The 21454-nt window shown below is 39.4% G+C and overlaps 8 non-coding genes across 8 annotated transcripts; all 8 read left to right on the plus strand.

Annotated features, from left to right (window-relative positions):
- Positions 1-44: 44 nt before the first annotated feature.
- Positions 45-116, plus strand: TRNAE-UUC (transfer RNA glutamic acid (anticodon UUC)). The gene has a single exon. It is a non-coding gene; the product is annotated as a tRNA-Glu (tRNA).
- A 2451-nt stretch (positions 117-2567) lies between these two features.
- On the plus strand, positions 2568-2639 carry TRNAE-UUC (transfer RNA glutamic acid (anticodon UUC)). Its single transcript has one exon. It is a non-coding gene; the product is annotated as a tRNA-Glu (tRNA).
- A 2450-nt stretch (positions 2640-5089) lies between these two features.
- TRNAE-UUC (transfer RNA glutamic acid (anticodon UUC)) lies at positions 5090-5161 on the plus strand. Its single transcript has one exon. It is a non-coding gene; the product is annotated as a tRNA-Glu (tRNA).
- Positions 5162-6351: 1190 nt separating this feature from the next.
- TRNAE-UUC (transfer RNA glutamic acid (anticodon UUC)) lies at positions 6352-6423 on the plus strand. Its single transcript has one exon. It is a non-coding gene; the product is annotated as a tRNA-Glu (tRNA).
- Positions 6424-8855: 2432 nt separating this feature from the next.
- On the plus strand, positions 8856-8927 carry TRNAE-UUC (transfer RNA glutamic acid (anticodon UUC)). The gene has a single exon. It is a non-coding gene; the product is annotated as a tRNA-Glu (tRNA).
- Positions 8928-10192: 1265 nt separating this feature from the next.
- TRNAE-UUC (transfer RNA glutamic acid (anticodon UUC)) lies at positions 10193-10264 on the plus strand. Its single transcript has one exon. It is a non-coding gene; the product is annotated as a tRNA-Glu (tRNA).
- Positions 10265-12714: 2450 nt separating this feature from the next.
- Positions 12715-12786, plus strand: TRNAE-UUC (transfer RNA glutamic acid (anticodon UUC)). Its single transcript has one exon. It is a non-coding gene; the product is annotated as a tRNA-Glu (tRNA).
- A 5512-nt stretch (positions 12787-18298) lies between these two features.
- TRNAE-UUC (transfer RNA glutamic acid (anticodon UUC)) lies at positions 18299-18370 on the plus strand. Its single transcript has one exon. It is a non-coding gene; the product is annotated as a tRNA-Glu (tRNA).
- Positions 18371-21454: the final 3084 nt, after the last annotated feature.

Consider the following 21454-nt stretch of genomic DNA (forward strand, 5'->3'; position numbering starts at 1 on the left):
TGGTTGTCTTGTGTTACCCACTCTAGAGAAAAGGTGACAGAGCTTCCCATATGGTCTAGCGGTTAGGATTCCTGGTTTTCACCCAGGCGGCCCGGGTTCGACTCCCGGTATGGGAATTGTCCTTAGCTTTTCTTCTTTAATCACCTTTTAATCTCACCCATATAAGTTAATGTCTCCGGTTTACTATTCTATCCGCACTGGATTGAAGATTGCTCCTAGTCAGATTATAGAAATAAACATCGTATTCCAATACATCCTGGATGAGAGAATTTACTACACGTAACATTTTATGTGCACAGAACAGGACTTTTCTAAAGAACACATCAACATTCAATGAAAATTTTTTATTATTTGGCAGGGAAAAAATGACTTTTGCTTGAAATGGAAATTGTCGCTTCTGCCTAAAGCACAAGAAAGCGTCCCTTGAGGATTATATGCAGATAGATTAGTTTTTTACCAATCCAGGACCTTCCAATGAAGTCATGTCTTGCAAACATGTCAAAAAATTAGATTCAATGCACCTTGCATTAACATCAAGACACTGACGCTCTAATAGTTTTACTCGTTTAAACCCTTTTAAGGCATATTGCTGATATCAAAGAAGGCCACGCCACCTTTGCAAAAACTTACTTCCTCCAAGAGCACTTTAGAACGGGTGCTTTTAGCTTACACAAGGTTGCCAAAACCTTTCTTTTCGGTGATAGATTTTACTCCCAAGTATCTTTTGGACACAAGGAACATGACGGCAAAGGTGCCAAAAGGTCTCCAAAAATGCCAGCATTTCATTATATGGGAAAATCAGTCAATCAAAAGATTCTCCAGAGAAGCTAAACGATTTACCATTTAACCAGGCATGGCAAGGGTTTGCATTTGGCGTATTGCTTAAGGTTCTTCTTGATTTTTCACTCAGGTGGTAGAACATCATGCTTGGTGGCTTTCTTTTCTTGACCTAAAGCAGCCTATCAATGCAGTGCTGTGATATATTTATTCCAGAAGATGTATGAAGAATCTTGCGAAGTGTGGAGTTTGTGAGCTCCCAAACATAGCTCAATGTTTAACCCCGCTCCAAAGAGGATAATGCCTTTTTGCAAGAGCTTCCTTTTCTTGCATAATCTTCAGGCAACCTTCTCCTTATGTCAACCGATCCGTGTCAAAATAAGTTAAGCTTTTCACTTGGTCTGGCATTTAGGATTCCTGTTTTTTCAGACATAGAGGTGAAAACAAATCATTTTAGGAAACCTTTCAAAATGCCAAGAACTTTTGGTTGTCTTGTGTTACCCACTCTAGAGAAAAGGTGACAGAGCTTCCCATATGGTCTAGCGGTTAGGATTCCTGGTTTTCACTCAGGCGGCCCGGGTTCGACTCCCGGTATGGGAATTGTCCTTAGCTTTTCTTCTTTAATCACCTTTTAATCTCACCCATATAAATTAATGTCTCTGGTTTACTATTCTTTCCGCACTGGATTGAAGATTGCTCCTAGTCAGATTATAGAAATAAACATCGTATTCCAATACATCCTGGATGAGAGAATTTACTACACGTAACATTTTATGTGCACAGAACAGGACTTTTCTAAAGAACACATCAACATTCAATAAACAAAATGTTATTATTTGGCAGGGAAAAAATGACTTTTGCTTGAAATGGAAATTGTCGCTTCTGCCTAAAGCACAAGAAAGCGTCCCTTGAGGATTATATGCAGATAGATTAGTTTTTTACCAATCCAGGACCTTCCAATGAAGTCATGTCTTGCAAACATGTCAAAAAATTAGATTCAATGCACCTTGCATTAACATCAAGACACTGACGCTCTAATAGTTTTACTCGTTTAAACCCTTTTAAGGCATATTGCTGATATCAAAGAAGGCCACGCCACCTTTGCAAAAACTTACTTCCTCCAAGAGCACTTTAGAACGGGTGCTTTTAGCTTCCACAAGGTTGCCAAAACCTTTCTTTTCGGTGATAGATTTTACTCCCAAGTATCTTTTGGACACAAGGAACATGACGGCAAAGGTGCCAAAAGGTCTCCAAAAATGCCAGCATTTCATTATATGGGAAAATCAGTCAATCAAAAGATTCTCCAGAGAAGCTAAACGATTTACCATTTAACCAGGCATGGCAAGGGTTTGCACTTGGCGTATTGCTTAAGGTTCTTCTTGATTTTTCACTCAGGTGGTAGAACATCATGCTTGGTGGCTTTCTTTTCTTGACCTAAAGCAGCCTATCAATGCAGTGCTGTGATATATTTATTCCAGAAGATGTATGAAGAATCTTGCGAAGTGTGGAGTTTGTGAGCTCCCAAACATAGCTCAATGTTTAACCCCGCTCCAAAGAGGATAATGCCTTTTTGCAAGAGCTTCCTTTTCTTGCATAATCTTCAGGCAACCTTCTCCTTATGTCAACCGATCCGTGTCAAAATAAGTTAAGCTTTTCACTTGGTCTGGCATTTAGGATTCCTGTTTTTTCAGACATAGAGGTGAAAACAAATCATTTTAGGAAACCTTTCAAAATGCCAAGAACTTTTGGTTGTCTTGTGTTACCCACTCTAGAGAAAAGGTGACAGAGCTTCCCATATGGTCTAGCGGTTAGGATTCCTGGTTTTCACCCAGGCGGCCCGGGTTCGACTCCCGGTATGGGAATTGTCCTTAGCTTTTCTTCTTTAATCACCTTTTAATCTCACCCATATCAATTAATGTCTCTGGTTTACTATTCTTTCCGCACTGGATTGAAGATTGCTCCTAGTCAGATTATAGAAATAAATATCGTATTCCAATACATCCTGGATGAAAGAATTTACTACACGTAACATTTTATGTGCACAGAACAGGACTTTTCTAAAGAACACATCAACATTCAATAAACAAAATGTTATTATTTGGCAGGGAAAAAATGACTTTTGCTTGAAATGGAAATTGTCGCTTCTGCCTAAAGCACAAGAAAGCGTCCCTTGAGGATTATATGCAGATAGATTAGTTTTTTACCAATCCAGGACCTTCCAATGAAGTCATGTCTTGCAAACATGTCAAAAAATTAGATTCAATGCACCTTGCATTAACATCAAGACACTGACGCTCTAATAGTTTTACTCGTTTAAACCCTTTTAAGGCATATTGCTGATATCAAAGAAGGCCACGCCACCTTTGCAAAAACTTACTTCCTCCAAGAGCACTTTAGAACGGGTGCTTTTAGCTTCCACAAGGTTGCCAAAACCTTTCTTTTCGGTGATAGATTTTACTCCCAAGTATCTTTTGGACACAAGGAACATGACGGCAAAGGTGCCAAAAGGTCTCCAAAAATGCCAGCATTTCATTATATGGGAAAATCAGTCAATCAAAAGATTCTCCAGAGAAGCTAAACGATTTACCATTTAACCAGGCATGGCAAGGGTTTGCACTTGGCGTATTGCTTAAGGTTCTTCTTGATTTTTCACTCAGGTGGTAGAACATCATGCTTGGTGGCTTTCTTTTCTTGACCTAAAGCAGCCTATCAATGCAGTGCTGTGATATATTTATTCCAGAAGATGTATGAAGAATCTTGCGAAGTGTGGAGTTTGTGAGCTCCCAAACATAGCTCAATGTTTAACCCCGCTCCAAAGAGGATAATGCCTTTTTGCAAGAGCTTCCTTTTCTTGCATAATCTTCAGGCAACCTTCTCCTTATGTCAACCGATCCGTGTCAAAATAAGTTAAGCTTTTCACTTGGTCTGGCATTTAGGATTCCTGTTTTTTCAGACATAGAGGTGAAAACAAATCATTTTAGGAAACCCTTCAAAATGCCAAGAACTTATGGTTGTCTTGTGTTACCCACTCTAGAGAAAAGGTGACAGAGCTTCCCATATGGTCTAGCAGTTAGGATTCCTGGTTTTCACCCAGGCGGCCCGGGTTCGACTCCCGGTATGGGAATTGTCCTTATCTTTTCTTCTTTAGTCACATTTTAATCTCACCCATATAAGTTAATGTCTCTGGTTTACTATTCTATCCGCACTGGATTGAAGATTGCTCCTAGTCAGATTATAGAAATAAACATCGTATTCCAATACATCCTGGATGAGAGAATTTACTACACGTAACATTTTATGTGCACAGAACAGGACTTTTCTAAAGAACACATCAACATTCAATGAAAATTTTTTATTATTTGGCAGGGAAAAAATGACTTTTGCTTGAAATGGAAATTGTCGCTTCTGCCTAAAGCACAAGAAAGCGTCCCTTGAGGATTATATGCAGATAGATTAGTTTTTTACCAATCCAGGACCTTCCAATGAAGTCATGTCTTGCAAACATGTCAAAAAATTAGATTCAATGCACCTTGCATTAACATCAAGACACTGACGCTCTAATAGTTTTACTCGTTTAAACCCTTTTAAGGCATATTGCTGATATCAAAGAAGGCCACGCCACCTTTGCAAAAACTTACTTCCTCCAAGAGCACTTTAGAACGGGTGCTTTTAGCTTCCACAAGGTTGCCAAAACCTTTCTTTTCGGTGATAGATTTTACTCCCAAGTATCTTTTGGACACAAGGAACATGACGGCAAAGGTGCCAAAAGGTCTCCAAAAATGCCAGCATTTCATTATATGGGAAAATCAGTCAATCAAAAGATTCTCCAGAGAAGCTAAACGATTTACCATTTAACCAGGCATGGCAAGGGTTTGCACTTGGCGTATTGCTTAAGGTTCTTCTTGATTTTTCACTCAGGTGGTAGAACATCATGCTTGGTGGCTTTCTTTTCTTGACCTAAAGCAGCCTATCAATGCAGTGCTGTGATATATTTATTCCAGAAGATGTATGAAGAATCTTGCGAAGTGTGGAGTTTGTGAGCTCCCAAACATAGCTCAATGTTTAACCCCGCTCCAAAGAGGATAATGCCTTTTGCAAGAGCTTCCTTTTCTTGCATAATCTTCAGGCAACCTTCTCCTTATGTCAACCGATCCGTGTCAAAATAAGTTAAGCTTTTCACTTGGTCTGGCATTTAGGATTCCTGTTTTTTCAGACATAGAGGTGAAAACAAATCATTTTAGGAAACCTTTCAAAATGCCAAGAACTTATGGTTGTCTTGTGTTACCCACTCTAGAGAAAAGGTGACAGAGCTTCCCATATGGTCTAGCGGTTAGGATTCCTGGTTTTCACCCAGGCGGCCCGGGTTCGACTCCCGGTATGGGAATTGTCCTTAGTTTTTCATCTTTAATCACCTTTTAATCTCACCCATATAAGTTAATGTCTCCGGTTTACTATTCTATCCGCACTGGATTGAAGATTGCTCCTAGTCAGATTATAGAAATAAACATCGTATTCCAATACATCCTGGATGAGAGAATTTACTACACGTAACATTTTATGTGCACAGAACAGGACTTTTCTAAAGAACACATCAACATTCAATAAACAAAATGTTATTATTTGGCAGGGAAAAAAGGACTTTTGCTTGAAATGGAAATTGTCGCTTCTGCCTAAAGCACAAGAAAGCGTCCCTTGAGGATTATATGCAGATAGATTAGTTTTTTACCAATCCAGGACCTTCCAATGAAGTCATGTCTTGCAAACATGTCAAAAAATTAGATTCAATGCACCTTGCATTAACATCAAGACACTGACGCTCTAATAGTTTTACTCGTTTAAACCCTTTTAAGGCATATTGCTGATATCAAAGAAGGCCACGCCACCTTTGCAAAAACTTACTTCCTCCAAGAGCACTTTAGAACGGGTACTTTTAGCTTCCGCAAGGTTGCCAAAACCTTTCTTTTCGGTGACAGATTTTACTCCCAAGTATCTTTTGGACACAAGGAACATGACGGCAAAGGTGCCAAAAGGTCTCCAAAAATGCCAGCATTTCATTATATGGGAAAATCAGTCAATCAAAAGATTCTCCAGAGAAGCTAAACGATTTACCATTTAACCAGGCATGGCAAGGGCTTGCATTTGGCGTATTGCTTAAGGTGCTTCTTGATTTTTCACTCAGGTGGTAGAACATCATGCTTGGTGGCTTTCTTTTCTTGACCTAAAGCAGCCTATCAATGCAGTGCTGTGATATATTTATTCCAGAAGATGTATGAAGAATCTTGCGAAGTGTGGAGTTTGTGAGCTCCCAAACATAGCTCAATGTTTAACCCCGCTCCAAAGAGGATAATGCCTTTTTGCAAGAGCTTCCTTTTCTTGCATAATCTTCAGGCAACCTTCTCCTTATGTCAACCGATCCGTGTCAAAATAAGTTAAGCTTTTCACTTGGTCTGGCATTTAGGATTCCTGTTTTTTCAGACATAGAGGTGAAAACAAATCATTTTAGGAAACCTTTCAAAATGCCAAGAACTTTTGGTTGTCTTGTGTTACCCACTCTAGAGAAAAGGTGACAGAGCTTCCCATATGGTCTAGCGGTTAGGATTCCTGGTTTTCACCCAGGCGGCCCGGGTTCGACTCCCGGTATGGGAATTGTCCTTAGCTTTTCTTCTTTAGTCACATTTTAATCTCACCCATATAAGTTAATGTCTCCGGTTTACTATTCTATCCGCACTGGATTGAAGATTGCTCCTAGTCAGATTATAGAAATAAACATCGTATTCCAATACATCCTGGATGAGAGAATTTACTACACGTAACATTTTATGTGCACAGAACAGGACTTTTCTAAAGAACACATCAACATTCAATAAACAAAATGTTATTATTTGGCAGGGAAAAAATGACTTTTGCTTGAAATGGAAATTGTCGCTTCTGCCTAAAGCACAAGAAAGCGTCCCTTGAGGATTATATGCAGATAGATTAGTTTTTTACCAATCCAGGACCTTCCAATGAAGTCATGTCTTGCAAACATGTCAAAAAATTAGATTCAATGCACCTTGCATTAACATCAAGACACTGACGCTCTAATAGTTTTACTCGTTTAAACCCTTTTAAGGCATATTGCTGATATCAAAGAAGGCCACGCCACCTTTGCAAAAACTTACTTCCTCCAAGAGCACTTTAGAACGGGTGCTTTTAGCTTCCGCAAGGTTGCCAAAACCTTTCTTTTCGGTGATAGATTTTACTCCCAAGTATCTTTTGGACACAAGGAACATGACGGCAAAGGTGCCAAAAGGTCTCCAAAAATGCCAGCATTTCATTATATGGGAAAATCAGTCAATCAAAAGATTCTCCAGAGAAGCTAAACGATTTACCATTTAACCAGGCATGGCAAGGGTTTGCACTTGGCGTATTGCTTAAGGTTCTTCTTGATTTTTCACTCAGGTGGTAGAACATCATGCTTGGTGGCTTTCTTTTCTTGACCTAAAGCAGCCTATCAATGCAGTGCTGTGATATATTTATTCCAGAAGATGTATGAAGAATCTTGCGAAGTGTGGAGTTTGTGAGCTCCCAAACATAGCTCAATGTTTAACCCCGCTCCAAAGAGGATAATGCCTTTTGCAAGAGCTTCCTTTTCTTGCATAATCTTCAGGCAACCTTCTCCTTATGTCAACCGATCCGTGTCCAAATAAGTTAAGCTTTTCACTTGGTCTGGCATTTAGGATTCCTGTTTTTTCAGACATAGAGGTGAAAACAAATCATTTTAGGAAACCTTTCAAAATGCCAAGAACTTTTGGTTGTCTTGTGTTACCCACTCTAGAGAAAAGGTGACAGAGCTTCCCATATGGTCTAGCGGTTAGGATTCCTGGTTTTCACCCAGGCGGCCGGGCTCGACTCCCGGTATGGGAATTGTCCTTAGCTTTTCTTCTTTAGTCACATTTTAATCTCACCCACATAAGTTAATGTCTCCGGTTTACTATTCTATCCGCACTGGATTGAAGATTGCTCCTAGTCAGATTATAGAAATAAACATCGTATTCCAATACATCCTGGATGAGAGAATTTACTACACGTAACATTTTATGTGCACAGAACAGGACTTTTCTAAAGAACACATCAACATTCAATGAAAATTTTTATTATTTGGCAGGGAAAAAATGACTTTTGCTTGAAATGGAAATTGTCGCTTCTGCCTAAAGCACAAGAAAGCGTCCCTTGAGGATTATATGCAGATAGATTAGTTTTTTACCATTCCAGGACCTTCCAATGAAGTCATGTCTTGCAAACATGTCAAAAAATTAGATTCAATGCACCTTGCATTAACATCAAGACACTGACGCTCTAATAGTTTTACTCGTTTAAACCCTTTTAAGGCATATTGCTGATATCAAAGAAGGCCACGCCACCTTTGCAAAAACTTACTTCCTCCAAGAGCACTTTAGAACGGGTGCTTTTAGCTTCCACAAGGTTGCCAAAACCTTTCTTTTCGGTGATAGATTTTACTCCCAAGTATCTTTTGGACACAAGGAACATGACGGCAAAGGTGCCAAAGGGTCTCCAAAAATGTGGGAAAATCAGTCAATCAAAAGATTCTCCAGAGAAGCTAAACGATTTACCATTTAACCAGGCATGGCAAGGGTTTGCATTTGGCGTATTGCTTAAGATTCTTCTTGATTTTTCACTCAGGTGGTAGAACATCATGCTTGGTGGCTTTCTTTTCTTGACCTAAAGCAGCCTATCAATGCAGTGCTGTGATATATTTATTCCAGAAGATGTATGAAGAATCTTGCGAAGTGTGGAGTTTGTGAGCTCCCAAACATAGCTCAATGTTTAACCCCGCTCCAAAGAGGATAATGCCTTTTTGCAAGAGCTTCCTTTTCTTGCATAATCTTCAGGCAACCTTCTCCTTATGTCAACCGATCCGTGTCAAAATAAGTTAAGCTTTTCACTTGGTCTGGCATTTAGGATTCCTGTTTTTTCAGACATAGAGGTGAAAACAAATCATTTTAGGAAACCTTTCAAAATGCCAAGAACTTTTGGTTGTCTTGTGTTACCCACTCTAGAGAAAGGGTGACAGAGCTTCCCATATGGTCTAGCGGTTAGGATTCCTGGTTTTCACCCAGGTGGCCCGGGTTCGACTCCTGGTATGGGAATTGTCCTTAGCTTTTCTTCTTTAACCTGTTAATGACACAACTTCTGGAATAAAAGGGAATCATGACGGAATATATCCGTTGTCTGTCCTTAAGGGGTTAATCACCTTTTAATCTCACCCATATAAGTTAATGTCTCTGGTTTACTATTCTATCCGCACTGGATTGAAGATTGCTCCTAGTCAGATTATAGAAATAAACATCGTATTCCAATACATCCTGGATGAGAGAATTTACTACACGTAACATTTTATGTGCACAGAACAGGACTTTTCTAAAGAACACATCAACATTCAATGAAAATTTTTTATTATTTGGCAGGGAAAAAATGACTTTTGCTTGAAATGGAAATTGTCGCTTCTGCCTAAAGCACAAGAAAGCGTCCCTTGAGGATTATATGCAGATAGATTAGTTTTTTACCAATCCAGGACCTTCCAATGAAGTCATGTCTTGCAAACATGTCAAAAAATTAGATTCAATGCACCTTGCATTAACATCAAGACACTGACGCTCTAATAGTTTTACTCGTTTAAACCCTTTTAAGGCATATTGCTGATATCAAAGAAGGCCACGCCACCTTTGCAAAAACTTACTTCCTCCAAGAGCACTTTAGAACGGGTGCTTTTAGCTTCCACAAGGTTGCCAAAACCTTTCTTTTCGGTGATAGATTTTACTCCCAAGTATCTTTTGGACACAAGGAACATGACGGCAAAGGTGCCAAAAGGTCTCCAAAAATGCCAGCATTTCATTATATGGGAAAATCAGTCAATCAAAAGATTCTCCAGAGAAGCTAAACGATTTACCATTTAACCAGGCATGGCAAGGGTTTGCATTTGGCGTATTGCTTAAGGTTCTTCTTGATTTTTCACTCAGGTGGTAGAACATAATGCTTGGTGGCTTTCTTTTCTTGACCTAAAGCAGCCTATCAATGCAGTGCTGTGATATATTTATTCCAGAAGATGTATGAAGAATCTTGCGAAGTGTGGAGTTTGTGAGCTCCCAAACATAGCTCAAAGTTTAACCCCGCTCCAAAGAGGATAATGCCTTTTTGCAAGAGCTTCCTTTTCTTGCATAATCTTCAGGCAACCTTTTCCTTATGTCAACCGATCCGTGTCAAAATAAGTTAAGCTTTTCACTTGGTCTGGCATTTAGGATTCCTGTTTTTTCAGACATAGAGGTGAAAACAAATCATTTTAGGAAACCTTTCAAAATGCCAAGAACTTTTGGTTGTCTTGTGTTACCCACTCTAGAGAAAAGGTGACAGAGCTTCCCATATGGTCTAGCGGTTAGGATTCCTGGTTTTCACCCAGGCGGCCCGGGTTCGACTCCCGGTATGGGAATTGTCCTTAGCTTTTCTTCTTTAATCACCTTTTAATCTCACCCATATAAGTTAATGTCTCCGGTTTACTATTCTATCCGCACTGGATTGAAGATTGCTCCTAGTCAGATTATAGAAATAAACATCGTATTCCAATACATCCTGGATGAGAGAATTTACTACACGTAACATTTTATGTGCACAGAACAGGACTTTTCTAAAGAACACATCAACATTCAATAAACAAAATGTTATTATTTGGCAGGGAAAAAAGGACTTTTGCTTGAAATGGAAATTGTCGCTTCTGCCTAAAGCACAAGAAAGCGTCCCTTGAGGATTATATGCAGATAGATTAGTTTTTTACCAATCCAGGACCTTCCAATGAAGTCATGTCTTGCAAACATGTCAAAAAATTAGATTCAATGCACCTTGCATTAACATCAAGACACTGACGCTCTAATAGTTTTACTCGTTTAAACCCTTTTAAGGCATATTGCTGATATCAAAGAAGGCCACGCCACCTTTGCAAAAACTTACTTCCTCCAAGAGCACTTTAGAACGGGTGCTTTTAGCTTCCACAAGGTTGCCAAAACCTTTCTTTTCGGTGATAGATTTTACTCCCAAGCATCTTTTGGACACAAGGAACATGACGGCAAAGGTGCCAAAAGGTCTCCAAAAATGCCAGCATTTCATTATATGGGAAAATCAGTCAATCAAAAGATTCTCCAGAGAAGCTAAACGATTTACCATTTAACCAGGCATGGCAAGGGTTTGCATTTGGCGTATTGCTTAAGGTTCTTCTTGATTTTTCACTCAGGTGGTAGAACATCATGCTTGGTGGCTTTCTTTTCTTGACCTAAAGCAGCCTATCAATGCAGTGCTGTGATATATTTATTCCAGAAGATGTATGAAGAATCTTGCGAAGTGTGGAGTTTGTGAGCTCCCAAACATAGCTCAATGTTTAACCCCGCTCCAAAGAGGATAATGCCTTTTTGCAAGAGCTTCCTTTTCTTGCATAATCTTCAGGCAACCTTCTCCTTATGTCAACCGATCCGTGTCAAAATAAGTTAAGCTTTTCACTTGGTCTGGCATTTAGGATTCCTGTTTTTTCAGACATAGAGGTGAAAACAAATCATTTTAGGAAACCTTTCAAAATGCCAAGAACTTTTGGTTGTCTTGTGTTACCCACTCTAGAGAAAAGGTGACAGAGCTTCCCATATGGTCTAGCGGTTAGGATTCCTGGTTTTCACCCAGGCGGCCGGGCTCGACTCCCGGTATGGGAATTGTCCTTAGCTTTTCTTCTTTAGTCACATTTTAATCTCACCCATATAAGTTAATGTCTCCGGTTTACTATTCTATCCGCACTGGATTGAAGATTGCTCCTAGTCAGATTATAGAAATAAACATCGTATTCCAATACATCCTGGATGAGAGAATTTACTACACGTAACATTTTATGTGCACAGAACAGGACTTTTCTAAAGAACACATCAACATTCAATGAAAATTTTTTATTATTTGGCAGGGAAAAAATGACTTTTGCTTGAAATGGAAATTGTCGCTTCTGCCTAAAGCACAAGAAAGCGTCCCTTGAGGATTATATGCAGATAGATTAGTTTTTTACCAATCCAGGACCTTCCAATTAAGTCATGTCTTGCAAACATGTCAAAAAATTAGATTCAATGCACCTTGCATTAACATCAAGACACTGACGCTCTAATAGTTTTACTCGTTTAAACCCTTTTAAGGCATATTGCTGATATCAAAGAAGGCCACGCCACCTTTGCAAAAACTTACTTCCTCCAAGAGCACTTTAGAACGGGTACTTTTAGCTTCCGCAAGGTTGCCAAAACCTTTCTTTTCGGTGACAGATTTTACTCCCAAGTATCTTTTGGACACAAGGAACATGACGGCAAAGGTGCCAAAAGGTCTCCAAAAATGCCAGCATTTCATTATATGGGAAAATCAGTCAATCAAAAGATTCTCCAGAGAAGCTAAACGATTTACCATTTAACCAGGCATGGCAAGGGCTTGCATTTGGCGTATTGCTTAAGGTTCTTCTTGATTTTTCACTCAGGTGGTAGAACATCATGCTTGGTGGCTTTCTTTTCTTGACCTAAAGCAGCCTATCAATGCAGTGCTGTGATATATTTATTCCAGAAGATGTATGAAGAATCTTGCGAAGTGTGGAGTTTGTGAGTTCCCAAACATAGCTCAATGTTTAACCCCGCTCCAAAGAGGATAATGCCTTTTTGCAAGAGCTTCCTTTTCTTGCATAATCTTCAGGCAACCTTCTCCTTATGTCAACCGATCCGTGTCCAAATAAGTTAAGCTTTTCACTTGGTCTGGCATTTAGGATTCCTGTTTTTTCAGACATAGAGGTGAAAACAAATCATTTTAGGAAACCTTTCAAAATGCCAAGAACTTTTGGTTGTCTTGTGTTACCCACTCTAGAGCACAGGTGACAGAGCTTCCCATATGGTCTAGCGGTTAGGATTCCTGGTTTTCACCCAGGCGGCCCGGGTTCGACTCCCGGTATGGGAATTGTCCTTAGTTTTTCATCTTTAATCACCTTTTAATCTCACCCATATAAATTAATGTCTCCGGTTTACTGTTCTATCCGCACTGGATTGAAGATTGCTCCTAGTCAGATTATAGAAATAAACATCGTATTCCAATACATCCTGGATGAGAGAATTTTTCTACACGTAACATTTTATGTGCACAGAACAGGACTTTTCTAAAGAACACATCAACATTCAATAAACAAAATGTTATTATTTGGCAGGGAAAAAATGACTTTTGCTTGAAATGGAAATTGTCGCTTCTGCCTAAAGCACAAGAAAGCGTCCCTTGAGGATTATATGCAGATAGATTAGTTTTTTACCAATCCAGGACCTTCCAATGAAGTCATGTCTTGCAAACATGTCAAAAAATTAGATTCAATGCACCTTGCATTAACATCAAGACACTGACGCTCTAATAGTTTTACTCGTTTAAACCCTTTTAAGGCATATTGCTGATATCAAAGAAGGCCACGCCACCTTTGCAAAAACTTACTTCCTCCAAGAGCACTTTAGAACGGGTACTTTTAGCTTCCGCAAGGTTGCCAAAACCTTTCTTTTCGGTGACAGATTTTACTCCCAAGTATCTTTTGGACACAAGGAACATGACGGCAAAGGTGCCAAAAGGTCTCCAAAAATGCCAGCATTTCATTATATGGGAAAATCAGTCAATCAAAAGATTCTCCAGAGAAGCTAAACGATTTACCATTTAACCAGGCATGGCAAGGGCTTGCATTTGGCGTATTGCTTAAGGTTCTTCTTGATTTTTCACTCAGGTGGTAGAACATCATGCTTGGTGGCTTTCTTTTCTTGACCTAAAGCAGCCTATCAATGCAGTGCTGTGATATATTTATTCCAGAAGATGTATGAAGAATCTTGCGAAGTGTGGAGTTTGTGAGTTCCCAAACATAGCTCAATGTTTAACCCCGCTCCAAAGAGGATAATGCCTTTTTGCAAGAGCTTCCTTTTCTTGCATAATCTTCAGGCAACCTTCTCCTTATGTCAACCGATCCGTGTCAAAATAAGTTAAGCTTTTCACTTGGTCTGGCATTTAGGATTCCTGTTTTTTCAGACATAGAGGTGAAAACAAATCATTTTAGGAAACCTTTCAAAATGCCAAGAACTTTTGGTTGTCTTGTTTTACCCACTCTAGAGAAATGGTGACAGAGCTTCCCATATGGTCTAGCGAACTTACTTCCTCCAAGAGCACTTTAGAACGGGTACTTTTAGCTTCTGCAAGGTTGCCAAAACCTTTCTTTTCGGTGACAGATTTTACTCCCAAGTATCTTTTGGACACAAGGAACATGACGGCAAAGGTGCCAAAAGGTCTCCAAAAATGCCAGCATTTCATTATATGTGAAAATCAGTCAATCAAAAGATTTTCCAGAGAAGCTAAACGATTTACCATTTAACCAGGCATGGCAAGGGTTTGCATTTGGCGTATTGCTTAAGGTTCTTCTTGATTTTTCACTCAGGTGGTAGAACATCATGCTTGGTGGCTTTCTTTTCTTGACCTAAAGCAACCTTCTCCTTATGTCAACCGATCCGTGTCCAAATAAGTTAAGCTTTTCACTTGGTCTGGCATTTAGGATTCCTGTTTTTTCAGACATAGAGGTGAAAACAAATCATTTTAGGAAACCTTTCAAAATGCCAAGAACTTTTGGTTGTCTTGTGTTACCCACTCTAGAGAAATGGTGACAGAGCTTCCCATATGGTCTAGCGATTAGGATTCCTGGTTTTCACCCAGGCGGCCTGGGTTCGACTCCCGGTATGGGAATTGTCCTTAGCTTTTCTTCTTTAGTCACCTTTTAATCTCACCCATATAAGTAGATGTCTCCGGTTTACTATTCTATCCGCACCGGATTGAAGATTGCTCCTAGTCAGATTATAGAAATAAACATCGTATTCCAATACATCCTGGATGAGAGAATTTACTACACGTTACATTTTATGTGCACAGAACAGGACTTTTTTTAAGAACACATCAACATTCAATAAACAAAATGTTATTATTTGGCAGGGAAAAAATGACTTTTGCTTGAAATGGAAATTGTCGCTTCTGCCTAAAGCACAAGAAAGCGTCCCTTGAGGATTATATGCAGATAGATTAGTGTTTTACCAATCCAGGACCTTCCAATGAAGTCATGTCTTGCAAACATGTCAAAAAATTAGATTCAATGCACCTTGCATTAACATCAAGACACTGACGCTCTAATAGTTTTACTCGTTTAAACCCTTTTAAGGCATATTGCTGATATCAAAGAAGGCCACGCCACCTTTGCAAAAACTTACTTCCTCCAAGAGCACTTTAGAACGGGTACTTTTAGCTTCCGCAAGGTTGCCAAAACCTTTCTTTTCGGTGACAGATTTTACTCCCAAGTATCTTTTGGACACAAGGAACATGACGGCAAAGGTGCCAAAAGGTCTCCAAAAATGCCAGCATTTCATTATATGTGAAAATCAGTCAATCAAAAGATTTTCCAGAGAAGCTAAACGATTTACCATTTAACCAGGCATGGCAAGGGTTTGCATTTGGCGTATTGCTTAAGGTTCTTCTTGATTTTTCACTCAGGTGGTAGAACATCATGCTTGGTGGCTTTCTTTTCTTGACCTAAAGCAGCCTATCAATGCAGTGCTGTGATATATTTATTCCAGAAGATGTATGAAGAATCTTGCGAAGTGTGGAGTTTGTGAGCTCCCAAACATAGCTCAATGTTTAACCCCGCTCCAAAGAGGATAATGCCTTTTTGCGAGAGCTTCCTTTTCTTGCATAATCTTCAGGCAACCTTCTCCTTATGTCAACCGATCCGTGTCAAAATAAGTTAAGCTTTTCACTTGGTCTGGCATTTAGGATTCCTGTTTTTTCAGACATAGAGGTGAAAACAAATAATTTTAGGAAACCTTTCAAAATGCCAAGAACTTTTGGTTGTCTTGTGTTACCCACTCTAGAGAAATGGTGACAGAGCTTCCCATATGGTCTAGCGATTAGGATTCCTGGTTTTCACCCAGGTGGCCCGGGTTCGACTCCCGGTATGGGAATTGTCCTTAGCTTTTTTTCTTTAGTCACCTTTTAATCTAACCCATATAAGTAGATGTCTCCGGTTTACTATTCAATCCGCACCGGATTGAAGATTGCTCCTAGTCAGATTATAGAAATAAACATCGTATTCCAATACATCCTGGATGAGAGAATTTACTACACGTTACATTTTATGTGCACAGAACAGGACTTTTCTTAAGAACACATCAACATTCAATAAACAAAATGTTATTATTTGGCAGGGAAAAAATGACTTTTGCTTGAAATGGAAATTGTCGCTTCTGCCTAAAGCACAAGAAAGCGTCCCTTGAGGATTATATGCAGATAGATTAGTTTTTTACCAATCCAGGACCTTCCAATGAAGTCATGTCTTGCAAAAATGTCAAAAAATTAGATTCAATGCACCTTGCATTAACATCAAGACACTGACGCTCTAATAGTTTTACTCGTTTAAACCCTTTTAAGGCATATTGCTGATATCAAAGAAGGCCACGCCACCTTTGCAAAAACTTACTTCCTCCAAGAGCACTTTAGAACGGGTACTTTTAGCTTCCGCAAGGTTGCCAAAACCTTTCTTTTCGGTGACAGATTTTACTCCCAAGTATCTTTTGGACACAAGGAACATGACGGCAAAGGTGCCAAAAGGTCTCCAAAAATGCCAGCATTTCATTATATGTGAAAATCAGTCAATCAAAAGATTTTCCAGAGAAGCTAAACGATTTACCATTTAACCAGGCATGGCAAGGGTTTGCATTTGGCGTATTGCTTAAGGTTCTTCTTGATTTTTCACTCAGGTGGTAGAACATCATGCTTGGTGGCTTTCTTTTCTTGACCTAAAGCAGCCTATCAATGCAGTGCTGTGATATATTTATTCCAGAAGATGTATGAAGAATCTTGCGAAGTGTGGAGTTTGTGAGCTCCCAAAGATAGCTCAATGTTTAACCCCGCTCCAAAGAGGATAATGCCTTTTTGCAAGAGCTTCCTTTTCTTGCATAATCTTCAGGCAACCTTCTCCTTATGTCAACCGATCCGTGTCCAAATAAGTTAAGCTTTTCACTTGGTCTGGCATTTAGGATTCCTGTTTTTTCAGACATAGAGGTGAAAACAAATCATTTTAGGAAACCTTTCAAAATGCCAAGAACTTTTGGTTGTCTTGTGTTACCCACTCTAGAGAAAAGGTGACAGAGCTTCCCATATGGTCTAGCGATTAGGATTCCTGGTTCTCACCCAGGCGGCCTGGGTTCGACTCCCGGTATGGGAATTGTCCTTAGCTTTTCTTCTTTAGTCACCTTTTAATCTCACCCATATAAGTAGATGTCTCCGGTTTACTATTCTATCCGCACCGGATTGAAGATTGCTCCTAGTCAGATTATAGAAATAAACATCGTATTCCAATACATCCTGGATGAGAGAATTTACTACACGTTACATTTTATGTGCACAGAACAGGACTTTTCTAAAGAACACATCAACATTCAATAAACAAAATGTTATTATTTGGCAGGGAAAAAATGACTTTTGCTTGAAATGGAAATTGTCGCTTCTGCCTAAAGCACAAGAAAGCGTCCCTTGAGGATTATATGCAGATAGATTAGTTTTTTACCAATCCAGGACCTTCCAATGAAGTCATGTCTTGCAAACATGTCAAAAAAGTTAGATTCAATGCACCTTGCATTAACATCAAGACACTGACGCTCTAATAGTTTTACTCGTTTAAACCCTTTTAAGGCATATTGCTGATATCAAAGAAGGCCACGCCACCTTTGCAAAAACTTACTTCCTCCAAGAGCACTTTAGAACGGGTACTTTTAGCTTCCGCAAGGTTGCCAAAACCTTTCTTTTCGGTGATAGATTTTACTCCCAAGTATCTTTTGGACACAAGGAACATGACGGCAAAGGTGCCAAAAGGTCTCCAAAAATGCCAGCATTTCATTATATGGGAAAATCAGTCAATCAAAACATTCTCCAGAGAAGCTAAACGATTTACCATTTAACCAGGCATGGCAAGGGTTTGCTTTTGGCGTATTGCTTAAGGTTCTTCTTGATTTTTCACTCAGGTGGTAGAACATCATGCTTGGTGGCTTTCTTTTCTTGACCTAAAGCAGCCTATCAATGCAGTGCTGTGATATATTTATTCCAGAAGATGTATGAAGAATCTTGCGAAGTGTGGAGTTTGTGAGCTCCCAAACATAGCTCAATGTTTAACCCCGCTCCAAAGAGGATAATGCCTTTTTGCAAGAGCTTCCTTTTCTTGCATAATCTTCAGGCAACCTTCTCCTTATGTCAACCGATCCGTGTCAAAATAAGTTAAGCTTTTCACTTGGTCTGGCATTTAGGATTCCTGTTTTTTCAGACATAGAGGTGAAAACAAATCATTTTAGGAAACCTTTCAAAATGCCAAGAACTTTTGGTTGTCTTGTGTTACCCACTCTAGAGAAAAGGTGACAGAGATTCCCATATGGTCTAGCGGTTAGGATTCCTGGTTTTCACCCAGGCGGCCCGGGTTCGACTCCCGGTATGGGAATTGTCCTTAGCTTTTCTTCTTTAGTCACCTTTTAATCTCACCCATATAAGTTAATGTCTCCGGTTTACTATTCTATCCGCACTGGATTGAAGATTGCTCCTAGTCAGATTATAGAAATAAACATCGTATTCCAATACATCCTGGATGGGAGAATTTACTACACATAACATTTTATGTGCACAGAACAGGACTTTTTTTAAGAACACATCAACATTCAATAAACAAAATGTTATTATTTGGCAGGGAAAAAATGACTTTTGCTTGAAATGGAAATTGTCGCTTCTGCCTAAAGCACAAGAAAGCGTCCCTTGAGGATTATATGCAGATAGATTAGTGTTTTACCAATCCAGGACCTTCCAATGAAGTCATGTCTTGCAAACATGTCAAAAAATTAGATTCAATGCACCTTGCATTAACATCAAGACACTGACGCTCTAATAGTTTTACTCGTTTAAACCCTTTTAAGGCATATTGCTGATATCAAAGAAGGCCACGCCACCTTTGCAAAAACTTACTTCCTCCAAGAGCACTTTAGAACGGGTACTTTTAGCTTCCGCAAGGTTGCCAAAACCTTTCTTTTCGGTGACAGATTTTACTCCCAAGTATCTTTTGGACACAAGGAACATGACGGCAAAGGTGCCAAAAGGTCTCCAAAAATGCCAGCATTTCATTATATGTGAAAATCAGTCAATCAAAAGATTTTCCAGAGAAGCTAAACGATTTACCATTTAACCAGGCATGGCAAGGGTTTGCATTTGGCGTATTGCTTAAGGTTCTTCTTGATTTTTCACTCAGGTGGTAGAACATCATGCTTGGTGGCTTTCTTTTCTTGACCTAAAGCAGCCTATCAATGCAGTGCTGTGATATATTTATTCCAGAAGATGTATGAAGAATCTTGCGAAGTGTGGAGTTTGTGAGCTCCCAAACATAGCTCAATGTTTAACCCCGCTCCAAAGAGGATAATGCCTTTTTGCGAGAGCTTCCTTTTCTTGCATAATCTTCAGGCAACCTTCTCCTTATGTCAACCGATCCGTGTCAAAATAAGTTAAGCTTTTCACTTGGTCTGGCATTTAGGATTCCTGTTTTTTCAGACATAGAGGTGAAAACAAATAATTTTAGGAAACCTTTCAAAATGCCAAGAACTTTTGGTTGTCTTGTGTTACCCACTCTAGAGAAATGGTGACAGAGCTTCCCATATGGTCTAGCGATTAGGATTCCTGGTTTTCACCCAGGTGGCCCGGGTTCGACTCCCGGTATGGGAATTGTCCTTAGCTTTTTTTCTTTAGTCACCTTTTAATCTAACCCATATAAGTAGATGTCTCCGGTTTACTATTCAATCCGCACCGGATTGAAGATTGCTCCTAGTCAGATTATAGAAATAAACATCGTATTCCAATACATCCTGGATGAGAGAATTTACTACACGTTACATTTTATGTGCACAGAACAGGACTTTTCTTAAGAACACATCAACATTCAATAAACAAAATGTTATTATTTGGCAGGGAAAAAATGACTTTTGCTTGAAATGGAAATTGTCGCTTCTGCCTAAAGCACAAGAAAGCGTCCCTTGAGGATTATATGCAGATAGATTAGTTTTTTACCAATCCAGGACCTTCCAATGAAGTCATGTCTTGCAAAAATGTCAAAAAATTAGATTCAATGCACCTTGCATTAACATCAAGACACTGACGCTCTAATAGTTTTACTCGTTTAAACCCTTTTAAGGCATATTGCTGATATCAAAGAAGGCCACGCCACCTTTGCAAAAACTTACTTCCTCCAAGAGCACTTTAGAACGGGTACTTTTAGCTTCCGCAAGGTTGCCAAAACCTTTCTTTTCGGTGACAGATTTTACTCCCAAGTATCTTTTGGACACAAGGAACATGACGGCAAAGGTGCCAAAAGGTCTCCAAAAATGCCAGCATTTCATTATATGTGAAAATCAGTCAATCAAAAGATTTTCCAGAGAAGCTAAACGATTTACCATTTAACCAGGCATGGCAAGGGTTTGCATTTGGCGTATTGCTTAAGGTTCTTCTTGATTTTTCACTCAGGTGGTAGAACATCATGCTTGGTGGCTTTCTTTTCTTGACCTAAAGCAGCCTATCAATGCAGTGCTGTGATATATTTATTCCAGAAGATGTATGAAGAATCTTGCGAAGTGTGGAGTTTGTGAGCTCCCAAAGATAGCTCAATGTTTAACCCCGCTCCAAAGAGGATAATGCCTTTTTGCAAGAGCTTCCTTTTCTTGCATAATCTTCAGGCAACCTTCTCCTTATGTCAACCGATCCGTGTCCAAATAAGTTAAGCTTTTCACTTGGTCTGGCATTTAGGATTCCTGTTTTTTCAGACATAGAGGTGAAAACAAATCATTTTAGGAAACCTTTCAAAATGCCAAGAACTTTTGGTTGTCTTGTGTTACCCACTCTAGAGAAAAGGTGACAGAGCTTCCCATATGGTCTAGCGGTTAGGATTCCTGGTTTTCACCCAGGCGGCCCGGGTTTGACTCCCGGTATGGGAATTGTCCTTAGCTTTTCTTCTTTAGTCACCTTTTAATCTCACCCATATAAGTAGATGTCTCCGGTTTACTATTCTATCCGCACCGGATTGAAGATTGCTCCTAGTCAGATTATAGAAATAAACATCGTATTCCAATACATCCTGGATGAGAGAATTTACTACACATAACATTTTATGTGCACAGAACAGGACTTTTCTAAAGAACACATCAACATTCAATAAAATTTTTTTATTATTTGGCAGGGAAAAAATGACTTTTGCTTGAAATGGAAATTGTCGCTTCTGCCTAAAGCACAAGAAAGCGTCCCTTGAGGATTATATGCAGATAGATTAGTTTTTTTACCAATCCAGGACCTTCCAATGAAGTCATGTCTTGCAAACATGTCAAAAAATTAGATTCAATGCACCTTGCATTAACATCAAGACACTGACGCTCTAATAGTTTTACTCGTTTAAACCCTTTTAAGGCATATTGCTGATATCAAAGAAGGCCACGCCACCTTTGCAAAAACTTACTTCCTCCAAGAGCACTTTAGAACGGGTGCTTTTAGCTTCCACAAG

This window comes from Pelobates fuscus, chromosome 3 (assembly GCF_036172605.1).
Source record: "Pelobates fuscus isolate aPelFus1 chromosome 3, aPelFus1.pri, whole genome shotgun sequence".
NCBI lineage: Eukaryota > Metazoa > Chordata > Amphibia > Anura > Pelobatidae > Pelobates > Pelobates fuscus.